The sequence below is a fragment of the Triticum dicoccoides genome, chromosome 3B (assembly GCF_002162155.2).
Source record: "Triticum dicoccoides isolate Atlit2015 ecotype Zavitan chromosome 3B, WEW_v2.0, whole genome shotgun sequence".
NCBI lineage: Eukaryota > Viridiplantae > Streptophyta > Magnoliopsida > Poales > Poaceae > Triticum > Triticum dicoccoides.
The window spans coordinates 563844617-563861179 of NC_041385.1; positions in this window are offsets into that span (position 1 = coordinate 563844617).

Genomic DNA, 16563 nt, shown 5'->3' on the forward strand with positions numbered 1-16563 from the left:
GAATAGTATTTTGACCATCAAGTGTACCACAGTTGTACTACAACTACTACTAGTAGGAACATGAGTACTCCAGTATTGTATAGCGGAAATAGGTCTCCCGTGCTAGCATGCATGTTCACTTCATCGTTCAAGTATCATCCATATCGCGAGCAGAACCAAATTCTCGTGCATGCCCAATCAACGCCCTGCCATGATGCATGCAGTGGTCGTTCTGGTGCATCAAGGACGGCATGCAGATCGTTCCACTCTTGAGAAGAGGAAAAATGGAAAGGTAGAACGCGGCAGCAGAGGAAGAGAACACTGACTAACGAGGCTGGGAGGGGATCGAGCGGGAGGTTAATGCTCCACGCCTAAAGGTTTTGGGAAAACCTGATTTTCATAAGGTGACTTACACTCACCTAAACGGAGGGAGTATTCCTTAACCAGAGAATGTTGTGTCTCCCACTAACCGCTCAAAAAAAAGAAGCTACGACACATTTTTTTATCTGTTTGCATAGGTCCCACCTATCAGGAAGGATGGGCACGTACACGAACATGTACGACTCATCAGTCTACCAGCATAGGCTTTTCGTTTAGTCTACCTAGCTGTCTAATCAATTGCCTGCACGCCACTTCTCCCATTTACTTCTCCATCGGGAACCGATTCTCCTCGGCTTCTTCACCTCCCCTTCGTCTTCATTTGCATCCAAACCCCACTGCGTTCACATTGTTTTAACCTCTTTAAATAATCATCTACTACTTCAGTTAGACTAGCCATCTAATCCTAATTCTCCAAACGGTAGCCCTCCGTTCCAGCAGTTCCAAATGGCGAAAGAGATCGAGATGCAGGTTTTTACCGTCCAACATGTCCTCGTCGAAGGCTCGATGCGCATATTTTTCCACCATCACTGTCCACCCAAGGGTTGTTCGGCAGTGGATCAACAATGTATCCAACTCCCTTAAAAAGGTAGAGACGAGGGTCATCAGTCTTGACGTAGAGTACACGGAGTGTGCCCCTGGGAAGATCCAGCGCGCCGCCGTCCTTTAGCTGTGCCTCGAAGATGATGTTTTGGTGTACCACATTATACACTCGCCCTCCATACCAGGTGAGCTTCAAGATTTCTTGTCTCAGGAGGACGTATACTTCTGTGGGGCAGCCATCGAAGGGGATAAATAGAAGCTGGAGCCGTACAACCTTGATTTGAAAAGCATCGCTGACCTACAAACCAGAATCAAAATTCCTGTAGAAGATTGTGATAAACAGACACCATCCCTATTTGACGTAGCAAATTTTGTGCTCGGTACAAATCTTCAGAAGGGTGACGAGACGGTGGCATTAAGGTCATCTGGATGGGAGAATTATCCCTTGATGTACAAGCGGATAAAATATGCTGCCCTCGATGCTCGTGTGAGTTTCAAGATAGATGCAAGGTCCAAAGAGCTTGTTGTGAAGCCGTCTCCCACGGAGAATGAGAATAAGAAGAAGAAGAATAAGAAGAAGAAGAAGAAGAAGAAGAAGAAGAAGAAGAAGAAGAAGAAGAAGAAGAAAAGGCTGCACCAGCAGGAGGGCATTATGGATGGATGAACTATTTCCTCTCTTGTAAAAAAAATTATTCCCTCTCGGTGTTTATTGATATAGATGGACTATTTCGATGGTGTGCATGTCTTTGGAATAGAGTAGTAGCGTGGGTCTGCTTGACTATAAGGAACTATTTATCCGCATATATAGCTTTCTCTGCTACTCCTTCCAGTGATCAGTATGCAGTGCATGTGTCCGTAGACATGACAGCTTGTCCATGGAACTTCAACTATGGCGACCATCATGTTTCATCTCGCGATTCCCACGACGCCTTTCCAACCCACGGCACCACGCGCCCTGACGTGCGCCTCAACCCTCTCGGCCGCACCGCCCCTCTGCCTTTGTGTGCATGACATGTGGGCCACCTAAAATGCGGCGAGCATCAAGTTTATACCACAGCCACACGCGATTCCCACGACGCCGCTCGAACCCATGACACCACACATCCCCGACCCGCGGCTCACCCCTCTTGGCCCCACTGCCCCTCTGCCTTTGGGAGCATTACATGTCGACCAGTCACCTATCGGGTCCACATGTTATTGACTCAAAGGCGCTGAAGCTCAGTCCCGACGGCCCTGAGAGGGAAATGTAACTCCTGCGCCAGGACTTGTGGTGCTCCCGCAGCACGAACTCATGCCAAACTCGAGATTTGTTTCTTTACTATACATGTACGCAACGATTTAATGGACATTGTAATCTCAACATGTGATGGGGAGCTCTAAATTTAAATTTGAAACTTATAAAACAAAAAGATTCAAAACAAATAAACTGGGAGAGAGGGAGTATATTATAGGATGTGTCCCATACAAAATAAGTCCCCTAGTTTGTCACCGTGAAGATGTGGTGAGAAAGAAGCACATCGTCTTCCTACTCATACGGCAACAAATCGGCCGCAGACAGCATGGTCCGCCTTTGACCGCCATGTGCAAGGTTCGTGCTATCTTATTCAATCTCACCGTGGTTCCATCGTACCAATTCATGCGGTGGCCCATTGCATGGCTGATCCCAATGTTGGACAAAGGTTCTACGAGAATGGTGTCACCGTTGTAAATGTTGTGCAAATTGATGTTGGTACCCTCCCGTACATATGCAAGTCAATCTCCACTCGCACCGATCCTAACTTGTGAAACAGTGGGCAGGGGGAGAATTTGGAAATGGACACGGAAGTAGTCTTTAGAATGCATTTATTACGTGATCAAACTCATCTTACCTGCTCATCAGAGGAAATCCGAGTGCCCCTCAACGTCGGCATCTCAAGGGGCGTCAACTTGCAACTACGGCCATGCCGCGCTGGAGAGACCCCCAAGGAAACATCCTCGTGCGTTCCGCGGAACATCAAGATGCATTTGTATGAGTAGTTTATCTTGTGAGAGAAAAGGATGAACGAGGGAAGGCCTCTAGAGATAGAGATGGACACTACTACTACCAATGTGCTGGCCCGTGCGTTGCAATGGAACCAAAGTAGTAGAATAATACTTGTTCACGTGCTTGAAATATAAACACTCTAGTTTTGGTATACATGTGTCAGCAGACATGACAGCTTGTCCATGGAAGTTGAACCACGGCGACCATCACGCTGGAGTACTTATGTACTACAGGTAGTACCCGCTGGTGTGGCCATCTACGCCTCGTAACGCCCCGAGACCCAACTGTGGCACCCTCGCCATGGCCACGCCACCATCGGCCAGTTCATCTCTAACGAGTGAGTCGCAACCACGCCACCACCATGAGAATGACATGTGGGCCAGCCGCATTTAAGGTCCGCATGTCATCGACTCATAGGCTGGGCACTAAGCCACTGAAGTTCGGTCCCGTGGGCCCCGGGAGGGAAATGTAACTCCTTCGGCCGGCCTTGTGGTGCTCCCGCAGTATGAGCTCGTGCCAAAACTGGAATTTGTTTCTTACTACTACCATCTAGTACTAGTAAGGTACACGTGCATTGTACGCATGAGATTCTGGTGGTTTGTGCATTATGCTTCTATATGTGGAGTTTTCTGGATTCTAACATGTGGCAAAATCTGGTGGAATGTAAGGTTAGGCAAGTTTGATTAACTTAGGTGAGGGTTTGGTTCAAACCACACCTTAGGCAAGCCACACTAAGGCCCCACATGACATACACACAAAAAATGTGGCAAGATTCCCTTAGGCTTGCCAACTTGTGGCTCTCATTTTGAAGAACTAATAACTTTGCCTAAGCTTAGTTGTGGCAAACTTAGTCATGAATTAAGGGCCTGTTTGGTTCCTAGCCACACCTTGCCACACTTTGCCACACCTAACCTTAGGCATGTTTGACCAAGTTAGGTAGGTGTTTGGTTCTAGCTACACCTAAGGCAAGGATTTTTTTATGAGCAGTGAGCCCCACATGTCATAGACATAAAAAGTGTGGCAAGATTCCCTTAGGCAAGCCAAAGTGTGGCTAACAATTAGAGCAACTCAACTAAGGCAAGTGTGGCAAAAATCATGTGGCAATATATGGCAAACATAGTCACAATCCAAATAACCCCTAAGTTCAACCATGGAGTCTTCTAGATTATACATGTGGCAGAATCTGGTGGATGATATCCAACGTGTCACATCCCTAGTTCTGGCCTGACCTAGGCTTGCTTCCATCTGTGCATCATGTTTAAATTTTTGAAACTTGAACTGAGGAAAATTGGAAGCCTCAAAATCCTAAATAAAAGAAGGGCAAAAACCCTAAAATCTCATTCATTGTTCCAAAATGTTCTTCTTAGGTGTTAATATTTTTGGCAAGGGTTTTGATCCAAACCAAAAATAATGAACATTTTAAAAGGATTTATTTTTGGGACTTTGAATTTAAATCATTAGCTATTTGAATTTGAATTATATTCATATAACTAGAATATAATTTCAAATACCCTGAAATATTTTATGAGCTTTTGGAAAAGTCCATCTAGCCAAATAAAATATTCAGAGGAGTTTTTGGCATTGTTTGAATTATTTTAAATTCAAAACAGTGGCAAAAGAATTAAATAAAAATAAAACAGAACAGAAAAATTAAAAAAAGAGCAGAAGCCTACCTGTCGCTTACCTGCGCCTCACCTGTGCTGGCCCAGCCCACCCTGCCAGTCCACTTGGCGGCCCAGCCCACCAGGGGCACCGCCGTCTTCAACCTCTGCCTACTGGCAGAGGCGTGTCGACGCGCCGTGGCCGGGCCTCCACCTCCTGCTTGCCGCTCTCCTTCCTCGACGCTCTGGACGCCTTCCCCGAGCGCCACGCACCTCCCTGCCTCTCTCCCTCACTCTCCTGCGCCCTCATCCTCTCCCCTGGACCCCTCTCTCTCGCCACCGAACACGCCCATCGCCGCCGTTCGCCGTTGCCGCGACCACCACCGTTCCGACGATGCCCCGAGCTGCTCCCGAGCTCCTGCACCTCGTCGCCAACCCCCTCACTGAGCCACGTGACCAGAAGAGCCCCGGAACGCCGCCCCCGACGTTTTCCCCCTCGCCGGCCGCCGAGGATCTTCACCGTCGATTCGCCACCATCGACGCTTCCCCGAGCCCGCTTCGACGCCTACTGGAACCGCTGTGAGCTCCTGATCCTCCTCCCCTTCTCCGTTTTCTCCCTAGTACGCCGTAGCCGCCGTGCCTTTCTCACCCGATAGCGCCGCCACCAAAGCTCGCCGGCGATGACGCTCCGGTGACCATTCGGTCCCGGGCATGCGTCCAACGTTCTCGCCGCACCACGTAGACACCGTAGGTGTTATCCCCGCGTCGCCAAGGCCGCTGTGGCCTCGAACCCGAGCTCGCCCGAGCTCCGGCCGCCGCCTCGGGCTCAACTCCGGCGAACCCCGGCCACCCCCGCACCTCCCCTTGGTCTCCCTAGATGCACGCGGTCACGGGCTACCTCCTGGTGCCCTTGGCGCGTCGATCTGTCGTCTTTGGCGCAACTCCGGCGAGCCACCGCCGCTCTGGGTCGTCACCGTCGTCCAACCGCCGGCGAATCCGACGTGGCCGTCATTAGCGGCTAATCCCCCCCAATTAACACACTAACAGACACTGACAGCGGGCCCCGTAGCGGGTCACAGCCCGAGTCAACGCGGGATTAGCTCCTGTGTCACTGACGTGTGGACCCCGCACGTCAGGTTTAACCTGGACCTGGCCGTTGACTCGCTGACATCATGCTGGCGTCAGGCTGACGCAGTTAAATCATTTACTGGATTTATTATAATCAGGAAATTCCAGAAATAGCTAAAACTTCAATAAATCATAGAAAATTAACCGTAACTCCAAATTAAATAAATTATATATGAAAAATTATCAGAAAAATTCAAGGAATCCATCTGTACCATTTTCATGCATGTTTGAACAATGTTTGTCCTCTGTTTTGGACAAAACAAATAAAGGGCATTTAAATAATCACATATGGAGTTTGAATTTGAATCTTGTATTCAAACCAACCCCATTTAACTTGTTGCTATATGCATTAGCCCAAAACACATTCATTTTGCCATGTCATAGCATGCATCATATTGTGCATTGCAGTGATCGTGTTTCTTCTGTGTTTGCCGGTGTTGTTCCCCCTCGGTAGACGTTGTACCGATGATGTGATCATTGACACTGATGAAGACTCAATGTTATCTTCAGAAGTGCCAGGCAAGCAAAACCCCCTTGTTCATTCCGATACAATCCTACTCTCTCGCTCCTGCTCTCTTTTACTGCATTAGGACAACACCGATTCATCTGTTACTTGCTGCGGTAGCTGAACCCCTTTATCCTTTGCATGACCTGTCATTGCCACAGTAAATAGATGAAACCCACTAGCATGAGTAGGAGTTGTTTGAGCCCTGTTGTGCCTACTCATTCATGCTTGTTTGTCATGCCTGCTACTGCTTAGAGTTGTGTCAGGTCTGATTCATCGGGGATGAATCAGAAGTGTGTGAACATGTCCTACTGTTGAGTGCTAAGTGTGTGAACACGATTTGGTAAAGGTAGCGGTGAGAGGCCATGTAGGAGTACATGGTGGGTTGTCTCATTGCAGCCGTCCTCAGGAACTGAGTTCTGTGTTTGTGATCCATGAACAGCTACTACCACACATTGGGCTCCGGGCGCTCCAAGCTCTCTCGACTTATTAATCAACTTGATCTCTGTCCAGGAGTTGCAACTAGTTTCTGGTGTTTGTAGGTAGTGTTAGTAGTCTACCAACTGGCACCCGGTACAGGTGGGCTTGGGACAGACTAGGCACAGTGGCCCGGTGTACCAAGTGGCACCCGGATGGTGGGCTTGGGAACCCTGCTCACATCGTTTGGGGCCGTAAGCGACACCCCGGCCGGATCTCCTTGCGGATGGAACCCGAATAGGCGATAAACCTGGACTAGAGACTTGTTTGGTTAGTCAGCTCGTGGCCGACTCCCTCGCCCGGCTTCCGCTTGAAGGTTGCCGAGGTACATGACGTGTACAGGGCGGTAAGTGGCGAAAGCGTGTGTGAAGAAGTACACCCCTGCAGGGTTAACATCATCTATTCGAATAGCCGTGTCCGCGGAAAAGGACTTCTAGGTTGCTTATATCAGTTCATAGACAAGTGAAAGTGGATACTCTAAAATACGCAAGATAAGCGTGAGTGCTATGGATGGCGTTCTCGTAGGGAGACGGGAGCAGATCCATAGTGGTGTATTGATATGGTGAATATGTGGACTCGTGTGCGCCACCTCAAAAGAGTTACTTGCAGTCGTAGTTCAGGATAGCCATCGAGTCAAAGCTGGCTTGCTGCAGTTAAACCCCACCATCCCCTTGTTGAAAATGATGCATATGTAGTTAGTTCTGATGTAAGTCTTGCTGGGTACATTTGTACTCACGTTTGCCTATTTTATGTTTTTGCAGAGAGACCTCAGTCTCGCTAGTAGTTCCGTATGGTCTTCGACGGTTAGCTTGTTACCTGAGCTACGATCTTGTGCCCTCGGCAGGATCTGGTAGATATTCAGGCTTCTCAGCCTTTTTCATTTATAGATGTCTGTACTCAGACACGATAGCTTCCGCTTGTGCTTTGATTTGTATGCTCTGAATGTTGGGTCGTGAGACCCCTGTTTGTAATATGTCGCTCCTCGGAGCCTAATGAATAAATTACTTGAGTCGTAGAGTCATGTTGTGATGCCATGTTGTATTTGCACATATCGAGCATATTGTGTGTATGTTATTGAAATGCTTGGTATGTGTGGGATCTGACCATCTAGTTGTTTATCTTTAGTAGCCTCTCTTACCGGGAAATGTCTCCTAGTGTTTCCACCGAGCCATGGTAGCTTGCTACTGCTCCGGAACACTTAGGCTGGCCGGCATGTGTCCTTCTTCGTTCCTGTGTCTGTCCCTTCGGGGAAATGTCACGCGATGAATACCGGAGTCCTGTTAGCCCGCTACAGCCCGGTTCACCGGAGTCCTGCTAGCCCAGTGATACAGCCTGGATTCACTCGCTGATGACCGACACGTTCGATGCTGGGTCATGGATGCCTGTCCCTGTAAGTCTGTGCCACTTTGGGTTTACGACTAGCCATGTCAGCCCGGGTCCTTTCTCATATGGATGCTAGCGACACTATCATATACGTGAGCCAAAAGGCGCAAACGGTCCCGGGCCAGGTAAGGTGGCACCCGTGGGAATACCGTGCGTGAGGCCGCAAAGTGATATGATGTGTTACATGCTAGATCAGTGTGACTTAGGATCGGGGTCCTGACAGCGTTGGTATCAGAGCTTGAATGCCTGTAGGATTACCAAGCCAAACTGGTCGAAGTTGAGTCTAGAAATGCTTTAGTTATATAAGGGAATTGATTGTGGGATGGAACGTAAGGCTCTTTTACTCCTTATACCTTATGCCCTTCTAATCTGAGTCATCTTATCTTCTCTACGGGGTTAAGGAACTAGGCTTTCTCTTCTTTCTATCAGGATCACGTATCCGTAGACTTATAGATTGTTGGAATTAAGTCTCAGTTCAGTCCCTACTACTTCCGTATGTTAATTATTGATCTCGAAACCTTGATATTGTGCTTCTGAGTGGCTATGCCGCCATTTTTGTAGCATGTCTCAAATCTTTTTGAGCATTTATAGCCGTTATGCTGTCCGAGTCATCCCAGGTTTCTAAACAATCTGATGCACTTGCAAGTCCTTCCCCTCTGGTTTTTATGTTCCTTTGGGCCAGGTTAATCACACTAATTGCTGAGTTGAGGTATTCTATTGCCTTGACATATATGTTGGAGTTCCTATTATGGCCCTAAGTGCTTAGGGGATCATCTAGTGGTCTAGCCATGATTTGTGTCCTAGTGTGATGATTCTGGCCTTTATTCTCGAAAGCATTCCGTGATGCTACTTAGTAGTAGGTATTCTATTCCTGGGTTTTGAACCCGAGATTCACCCTACCTACATCATGTTGATAGTATTGCTAGTTCCTTTAGGATATTAGTAACTTTGTGATAGTCCTTGAAGTCCGTGGTATCATCTTCTTCCAAATACCATGAACTACTTATGGCAGAAGTTCCTCGTTGAACTGAACGATCACAACCAGAGTGCTCTTGCTGAGTTCTCCATTTTATATTGCGACTCTGCCAGTCCTACCTTTCCGCATGGGTTATCCGGAAGAAATGTTGAACTTGGTTCGACATACTAATCTATGCATCCACAACTTAGAAAATTATATGTTCCTTTGAGTTGTCCCTCTTTAGTTGTCTACTGACCTTCGTCTATCAATTGATAGTCAAGAGTATGCATGCGTTCGTTTATCGATGCCTATTACCCTTGTGGTCCGTCAAGCCATTCTGTCCCGAATGACTTGGAGAAACAAACTCCAGTACCTCATCCATATCTAGGATTGGGTCAAAACAATTGTACTCCGCAGATCAAAATGCCAATCCAGCTTTTGGTTCTATTCTACCTTGGAGTATTACCCCCTTTATGTCAGAATTGTCATGAGAACTGCACCAACTCTCATGAATTTTGACGTAGTGATACTTCTCACCATCATTAGTCATTCCTCGGCCCTCGTGTTGATGCAACCAGAATACCGACAAATGAATTGTGATGTGTGAAATCAATACTCCCAGCAACCTCATTGCTTGGTAGTTAAAGGATAATAATTTCATTCTTAGCGTGTTGATTATTGAATCGTCACCCTAAGGTTGATTGTGCTACCTAGTCCTTATTTCTGGTGCACTCTCCGATCAGTGAGTTAGGATAGTGCCAATCCTTGCTTATTTGATCATATCGTCTTGCCCTGGAAAGCAAGATTGTTCTCGAGCTTAGTAACATACTGGTGGTTCGTGATTTTCCGAAGATCTTCTCGGAAGTATTACCAGGTTGTCACCTGACCGCTGTGTTGAGCTCGTGATCAAGTTGGTTTCTTGTGAACCACCTTCTCTCCAAGAATCGGTGTTAGATATCCCTGAGCTGGTTGGTTAAGCTAGACAACAACTTGGAGAGTTGGAAGATAAAAGCTTGCCTGACTTAGTTCGTTCCAAAGGGATATTCTTGTGTAGTGTGTGTTGAAGAAAGATGACATCTTCATCGATTGGTCCCTATGATCAGTTGCTGGACCTATTGTCTTATCAATCCTTTGATTTGAGTGTGGGCTATCGTCAAATCAAATCAGTACCAACGATGCTCGTAATGTTGTCTTACTCGTGGTTGATCCCTCGAGCATACACCATTACATCTTTGGTCTGACCAATGCTATCACTTGTTCACTTAACTATGGAATTCCTTTTAAAAGGGAACCTGGATGAATTGTTGTTGAGCCCATCGACAACATCCTTATCTTCTCCATGATTCTGTTGGACATTAAGCTAGTGTTGGAAACTTTGTAAACAATGCCTTCGAGTTCCATCTCTGAGGTATATGTTTGGATGAAAGAAGTGACTCCCTTTGATTCACGTGCATTTGATGTAAGTTGCCGCCGTGGGTTCGAGAAAGTTAGTTTTGCTTCCTCTGGAATCGTCCCAAGTCAGTCATGCATGTGCAAAGTATACTGTGGTTTGGTAGATTAATTACCTCCACTCCATATGTGTTCCGTAGCACCCCAAGCCACTGACTGATTTGTTCTAGGAGAAGGAGTTCTTTTTAAGAGCTAACCCGGGCTTAATCAAGAACTTTGATATCCTCGATGATGGTTTCCAATCAGAACTCGGTAGTGTTTTATTATAAGACTACCATGTGGTCATGCTTGTCTGGGACAACATGTTCACATGTTTGTAGCAGAACCAGCTCATGTTTTGGAGCTTGCTATCGTAGTTCATTTCCCGAGAATCTCGCAACGTCATCTCGTCGATTTGTGTTGCAAACTTTCGTTTTTCTTCCTAGACTCGATGAGTCTGGAATATCCTGACACCAACCAGATCTAAATCTCAGGCAGATATGATGGTTTGGAACACTTCCCAAGAACTATAATATCGGTCCCTCGGAAACCGGTAAAGTGGATGTCGTGGCCAACACACCTAGCCGGAAGACCTGTTATTATAATATCTTGATTGAGGAAGTTGGCCACCTCCCCATAGGGATTTCGTAGGATTTACTTCCTAGTTGCCCCTATGGATTTCTGTGTTCCGAAGTCCGACCTTTTACTTGATGTTCTAGATATCAAACCATATCTATGAATGGGTTACACTAGCACATCAAGGAGAACATTAGAAGCGGAGTGCTAAATGTCTCTCGGTCGATTATCCAGATTTTGTTTCCTTGGCCTCGCTAAGGTGAAATCTGAGAAGTGTTATCTTCCTTTGCATCTGCATTATCCATCATCATTCATCATGGTAGAAAGTTGTGTTGCCAGGATCCTTGACACGGATATTGGTAAAATCTTGATGATTATGGAAATGCTCAAGTTCTTGAGAGCACGCGCAAGTGCTAGGGTTGATCGTCGGCATTAACTGTATAGTGCTCTCAGTTTCCTCGATAATGCTATGACCCTTTCAAACAGTGGATTCACTCTCTATTGCTAGGTTCTTCCCTAGTTACCAGAATCATTCCCAGCATTTGCATTCTGTTCCCAGCTTGCACCACCAATGTGCCATTCTACCATGGGTCTCTTCCATTTCCGGTGGTAAGCAAGTTCATCCATTACGTTGTCTTCAACAAGGTAATCCACATCATCCAAGTTCGAGTATGCCATTCTACCGAACCCCTCTAAATGATCGATTATGATTTGCCTTAAGCTGGTATAAAGAGTTTCAATGATCTCTATATCAAAGGTAATTCTTTTTGCCACTTAAGGGGATATTTCTACGAGTCACCATCCCTAAGGTGCCTCGTTGTGGTATCATGGCAATTCAACTCCTCGCTACGTTGACAACCGATCACCACATTCTTAAGTCTGGAATTGTTGTCTACCTAGTGAACCTCGTCATCTGCTCCACTCCATCCCTCTAGAGGTATGCTTCGTCTCTCAGCTCGAGAGATGTTGCTATGTCACATTCCGGGAGTTAATCCTGAGTTGTTCGACCTTCGAGAAGATCGATTCTTCTAGAGTCTCCTTCTCCTCTCTTTGTCATAATAGCTGGAGTTCTCAGAACAAGACTTCGAGACAATGATGGTGATCGAATCAACGTTCCTATGAAGTGCAACCTGGATCGTGAAGATTGTGCTAGTTTGTGTTTCCCCTTCGTCTTACCCTACACTTGAATCTCGGGTCGAGATTCTTGTTTAGTGGGGGTGAGTTGTCACATCCCTAGTTCTGGCCTGACCTAGGCTTGCTTCCATCTGTGCATCATGTTTAAATTTTTGAAACTTGAACTGAGGAAAATTGGAAGCCTCAAAATCCTAAATAAAAGAAGGGCAAAAACCCTAAAATCTCATTCATTGTTCCAAAATGTTCTTCTTAGGTGTTAATATTTTTGGCAAGGGTTTTGATCCAAACCAAAAATAATGAACATTTTAAAAGGATTTATTTTTGGGACTTTGAATTTAAATCATTAGCTATTTGAATTTGAATTATATTCATATAACTAGAATATAATTTCAAATACCCTGAAATATTTTATGAGCTTTTGGAAAAGTCCATCTAGCCAAATAAAAATATTCAGAGGAGTTTTTGGCATTGTTTGAATTATTTTAAATTCAAAACAGTGGCAAAAGAATTAAATAAAAATAAAACAGAACAGAAAAATTAAAAAAAGAGCAGAAGCCTACCTGTCGCTTACCTGCGCCTCACCTGTGCTGGCCCAGCCCACCCTGCCAGTCCACTTGGCGGCCCAGCCCACCAGGGGCACCGCCGTCTTCAACCTCTGCCTACTGGCAGAGGCGTGTCGACGCGCCGTGGCCGGGCCTCCACCTCCTGCTTGCCGCTCTCCTTCCTCGACGCTCTGGACGCCTCCCCTGAGCGCCACGCACCTCCCTGCCTCTCTCCCTCACTCTCCTGCGCCCTCATCCTCTCCCCTGGACCCCTCTCTCTCGCCACCGAACACGCCCATCGCCGCCGTTCGCCGTTGCCGCGACCACCGCCGTTCCGACGATGCCCCGAGCTGCTCCCGAGCTCCTGCACCTCATCGCCAACCCCCTCACTGAGCCACGTGACCAGAAGAGCCCCGGAACACCGCCCCCGATGTTTTCCCCCTCGCCGGCCGCCGAGGATCTTCACCGTCGATTCGCCACCATCGACGCTTCCCCGAGCCCGCTTCGACGCCTACTGGAACCGCTGTGAGCTCCTGATCCTCCTCCCCTTCTCCGTTTTCTCCCTAGTACGCCGTAGCCGCCGTGCCTTTCTCACCCGATAGCGCCGCCGCCAAAGCTCGCCGGCGATGACGCTCCGGTGACCATTCGGTCCCGGGCATGCGTCCAACGTTCTCGCCGCACCACGTAGACACCATAGGTGTTATCCCCGCGTCGCCAAGGCCGCTGTGGCCTCGAACCCGAGCTCGCTCGAGCTCCGGCCGCCGCCTCGGGCTCAACTCCGGCGAACCCCGGCCACCCCCGCACCTCCCCTTGGTCTCCCTAGATGCACGCGGTCACGGGCTACCTCCTGGTGCCCTTGGCGCGTCGATCCGTCGTCTCTGGCGCAACTCCGGCGAGCCACCGCCACTCTGGGTCATCGCCGTCGTCCAACCGCCGGCGAATCCGACGTGGCCGTCATTAGCGGCTAATCCCCCCCAATTAACACACTAACAGACATTGACAGCGGGCCCCGTAGCGGGTCAAAGCCCGAGTCAACGCGGGATTAGCTCCTGTGTCACTGACGTGTGGACCCCGCACGTCAGGTTTGACCTGGACCTGGCCGTTGACTCGCTGACGTCATGCTGGCGTCAGGCTGACGTAGTTAAATCATTTACTGGATTTATTATAATCAGGAAATTCCAGAAATAGCTAAAACTTCAATAAATCATAGAAAATTAACCGTAACTCCAAATTAAATAAATTATATATGAAAAATTATCAGAAAAATTCAAGGAATCCATCTGCACCATTTTCATGCATGTTTGAACAATGTTTGTCCTCTGTTTTGGACAAAACAAATAAAGGGCATTTAAATAATCACATATGGAGTTTGAATTTGAATCTTGTATTCAAACCAACCCCATTTAACTTGTTGCTATATGCATTAGCCCAAAACACATTCATTTTGCCATGTCATAGCATGCATCATATTGTGCATTGCATTGATCGTGTTTCTTCTGTGTTTGCCGGTGTTGTTCCCCCTCGGTAGACGTTGTACCGACGATGTGATCGTTGACACTGATGAAGACTCAATGTTATCTTCAGAAGTGCCAGGCAAGCAAAACCCCCTTGTTCATTCCGATACAATCCTACTCTCTCGCTCCTGCTCTCTTTTACTGCATTAGGACAACACCGATTCATCTGTTACTTGCTGCGGTAGCTGAACCCCTTTATCCTTTGCATGACCTGTCATTGCCACAGTAAATAGATGAAACCCACTAGCATGAGTAGGAGTTGTTTGAGCCCTGTTGTGCCTACTCATTCATGCTTGTTTGTCATGCCTGCTACTGCTTAGAGTTGTGTCAGGTCTGATTCATCGGGGATGAATCAGAAGTGTGTGAACATGTCCTACTGTTGAGTGCTAAGTGTGTGAACACGATTTGGTAAAGGTAGCGGTGAGAGGCCATGTAGGAGTACATGGTGGGTTGTCTCATTGCAGCCGTCCTCAGGAACTGAGTTCTGTGTTTGTGATCCATGAACAGCTACTACCACACATTGGGCTCCGGGCGCTCCAAGCTCTCTCGACTTATTAATCAACTTGATCTCTGTCCAGGAGTTGCAACTAGTTTCTGGTGTTTGTAGGTAGTGTTAGTAGTCTACCAAGTGGCACCCGGTACAGGTGGGCTTGGGACAGACTAGGCACAGTGGCCCGGTGTACCAAGTGGCACCCGAATGGTGGGCTTGGGAACCCTGCTCACATCGTTTGGGGCCGTAAGCGACACCCCGGCCGGATCTCCTTGTGGATGGAACCCGAATAGGCGATAAACCTGGACTAGAGACTTGTTCGGTTAGTCAGGTCGTGGCCGACTCCCTCGCCCGGCTTCCGCTTGAAGGTTGCCGAGGTACATGACGTGTACAGGGCGGTAAGTGGCGAAAGCGTGTGTGAAGAAGTACACCCCTGCAGGGTTAACATCATCTATTCGAATAGCCGTGTCCGCGGAAAAGGACTTCTGGGTTGCTTATATCAGTTCATAGACAAGTGAAAGTGGATACTCTAAAATACGCAAGATAAGCGTGAGTGCTATGGATGGCGTTCTCGTAGGGAGACGGGAGCGGATCCATAGTGGTGTATTGATATGGTGAATATGTGGACTCGTGTGCGCCACCTCAAAAGAGTTACTTGCAGTCGTAGTTCAGGATAGCCACCGAGTCAAAGCTGGCTTGCTGCAGTTAAACCCCACCATCCCCTTGTTGAAAATGATGCATATGTAGTTAGTTCTGATGTAAGTCTTGCTGGGTACATTTGTACTCACGTTTGCCTATTTTATGTTTTTGCAGAGAGACCTCAGTCTCGCTAGTAGTTCCGTATGGTCTTCGACGGTTAGCTTGTTACCTCAGCTACAATCTTGTGCCCTCGGCAGGATCTGGTAGATATTCAGGCTTCTCAGCCTTTTTCATGTATAGATGTCTGTACTCAGACACGATAGCTTCCGCTTGTGCTTTGATTTGTATGCTCTGAATGTTGGGTCGTGAGACCCCTGTTTGTAATATCTCGCTCCTCGGAGCCTAATGAATAAATTACTTGAGTCGTAGAGTCATGTTGTGATGCCATGTTGTATTTGCACATATCGAGCATATTGTGTGTATGTTATTGAAATGCTTGGTATGTGTGGGATCTGACCATCTAGTTGTTTATCTTTAGTAGCCTCTCTTACCGGGAAATGTCTCCTAGTGTTTCCACCGAGCCATGGTAGCTTGCTACTGCTCCGGAACACTTAGGCTGGCCGGCATGTGTCCTTCTTTGTTCCTGTGTCTGTCCCTTCGGGGAAATGTCACGCGATGAATACCGGAGTCCTGTTAGCCCGCTACATCCCGGTTCACCGGAGTCCTGCTAGCCCAGTGCTACAGCCTGGATTCACTCGCTGATGACCGACACGTTCGATGCTGGGTCATGGATGCCTCTCCCTGTAAGTCTGTGCCACTTTGGGTTTACGACTAGCCATGTCAGCCCGGGTCCTTTTTCATATGGATGCTAGCGACACTATCTTATACGTGAGCCAAAAGGCGCAAACGGTCCCGGGCCAGGTAAGGTGGCACCCGTGGGAATACCGTGCGTGAGGCCGCAAAGTGATATGATGTGTTACATGCTAGATCGGTGTGACTTAGGATCGGGGTCCTGACACAACGGCCAGTAGTAATCGGATTTGCCATCTTTGTACCGTCGGATTGGCTTCATCCAACGACCAACTTTCAAAGTTTTTCACACACTATATAGGGGTTATAGACATAGATGTGCCGGTCCGTTGCAATGGATCCAAAGTATATCTATTTAGTGGAGTGCACTCTAAACACATTATCTATTTATTTTTCTCTAACCTTTCGTAGCCATGCAACCAAGCCACATAAGCTTCATGGGTGCCCCCCACATC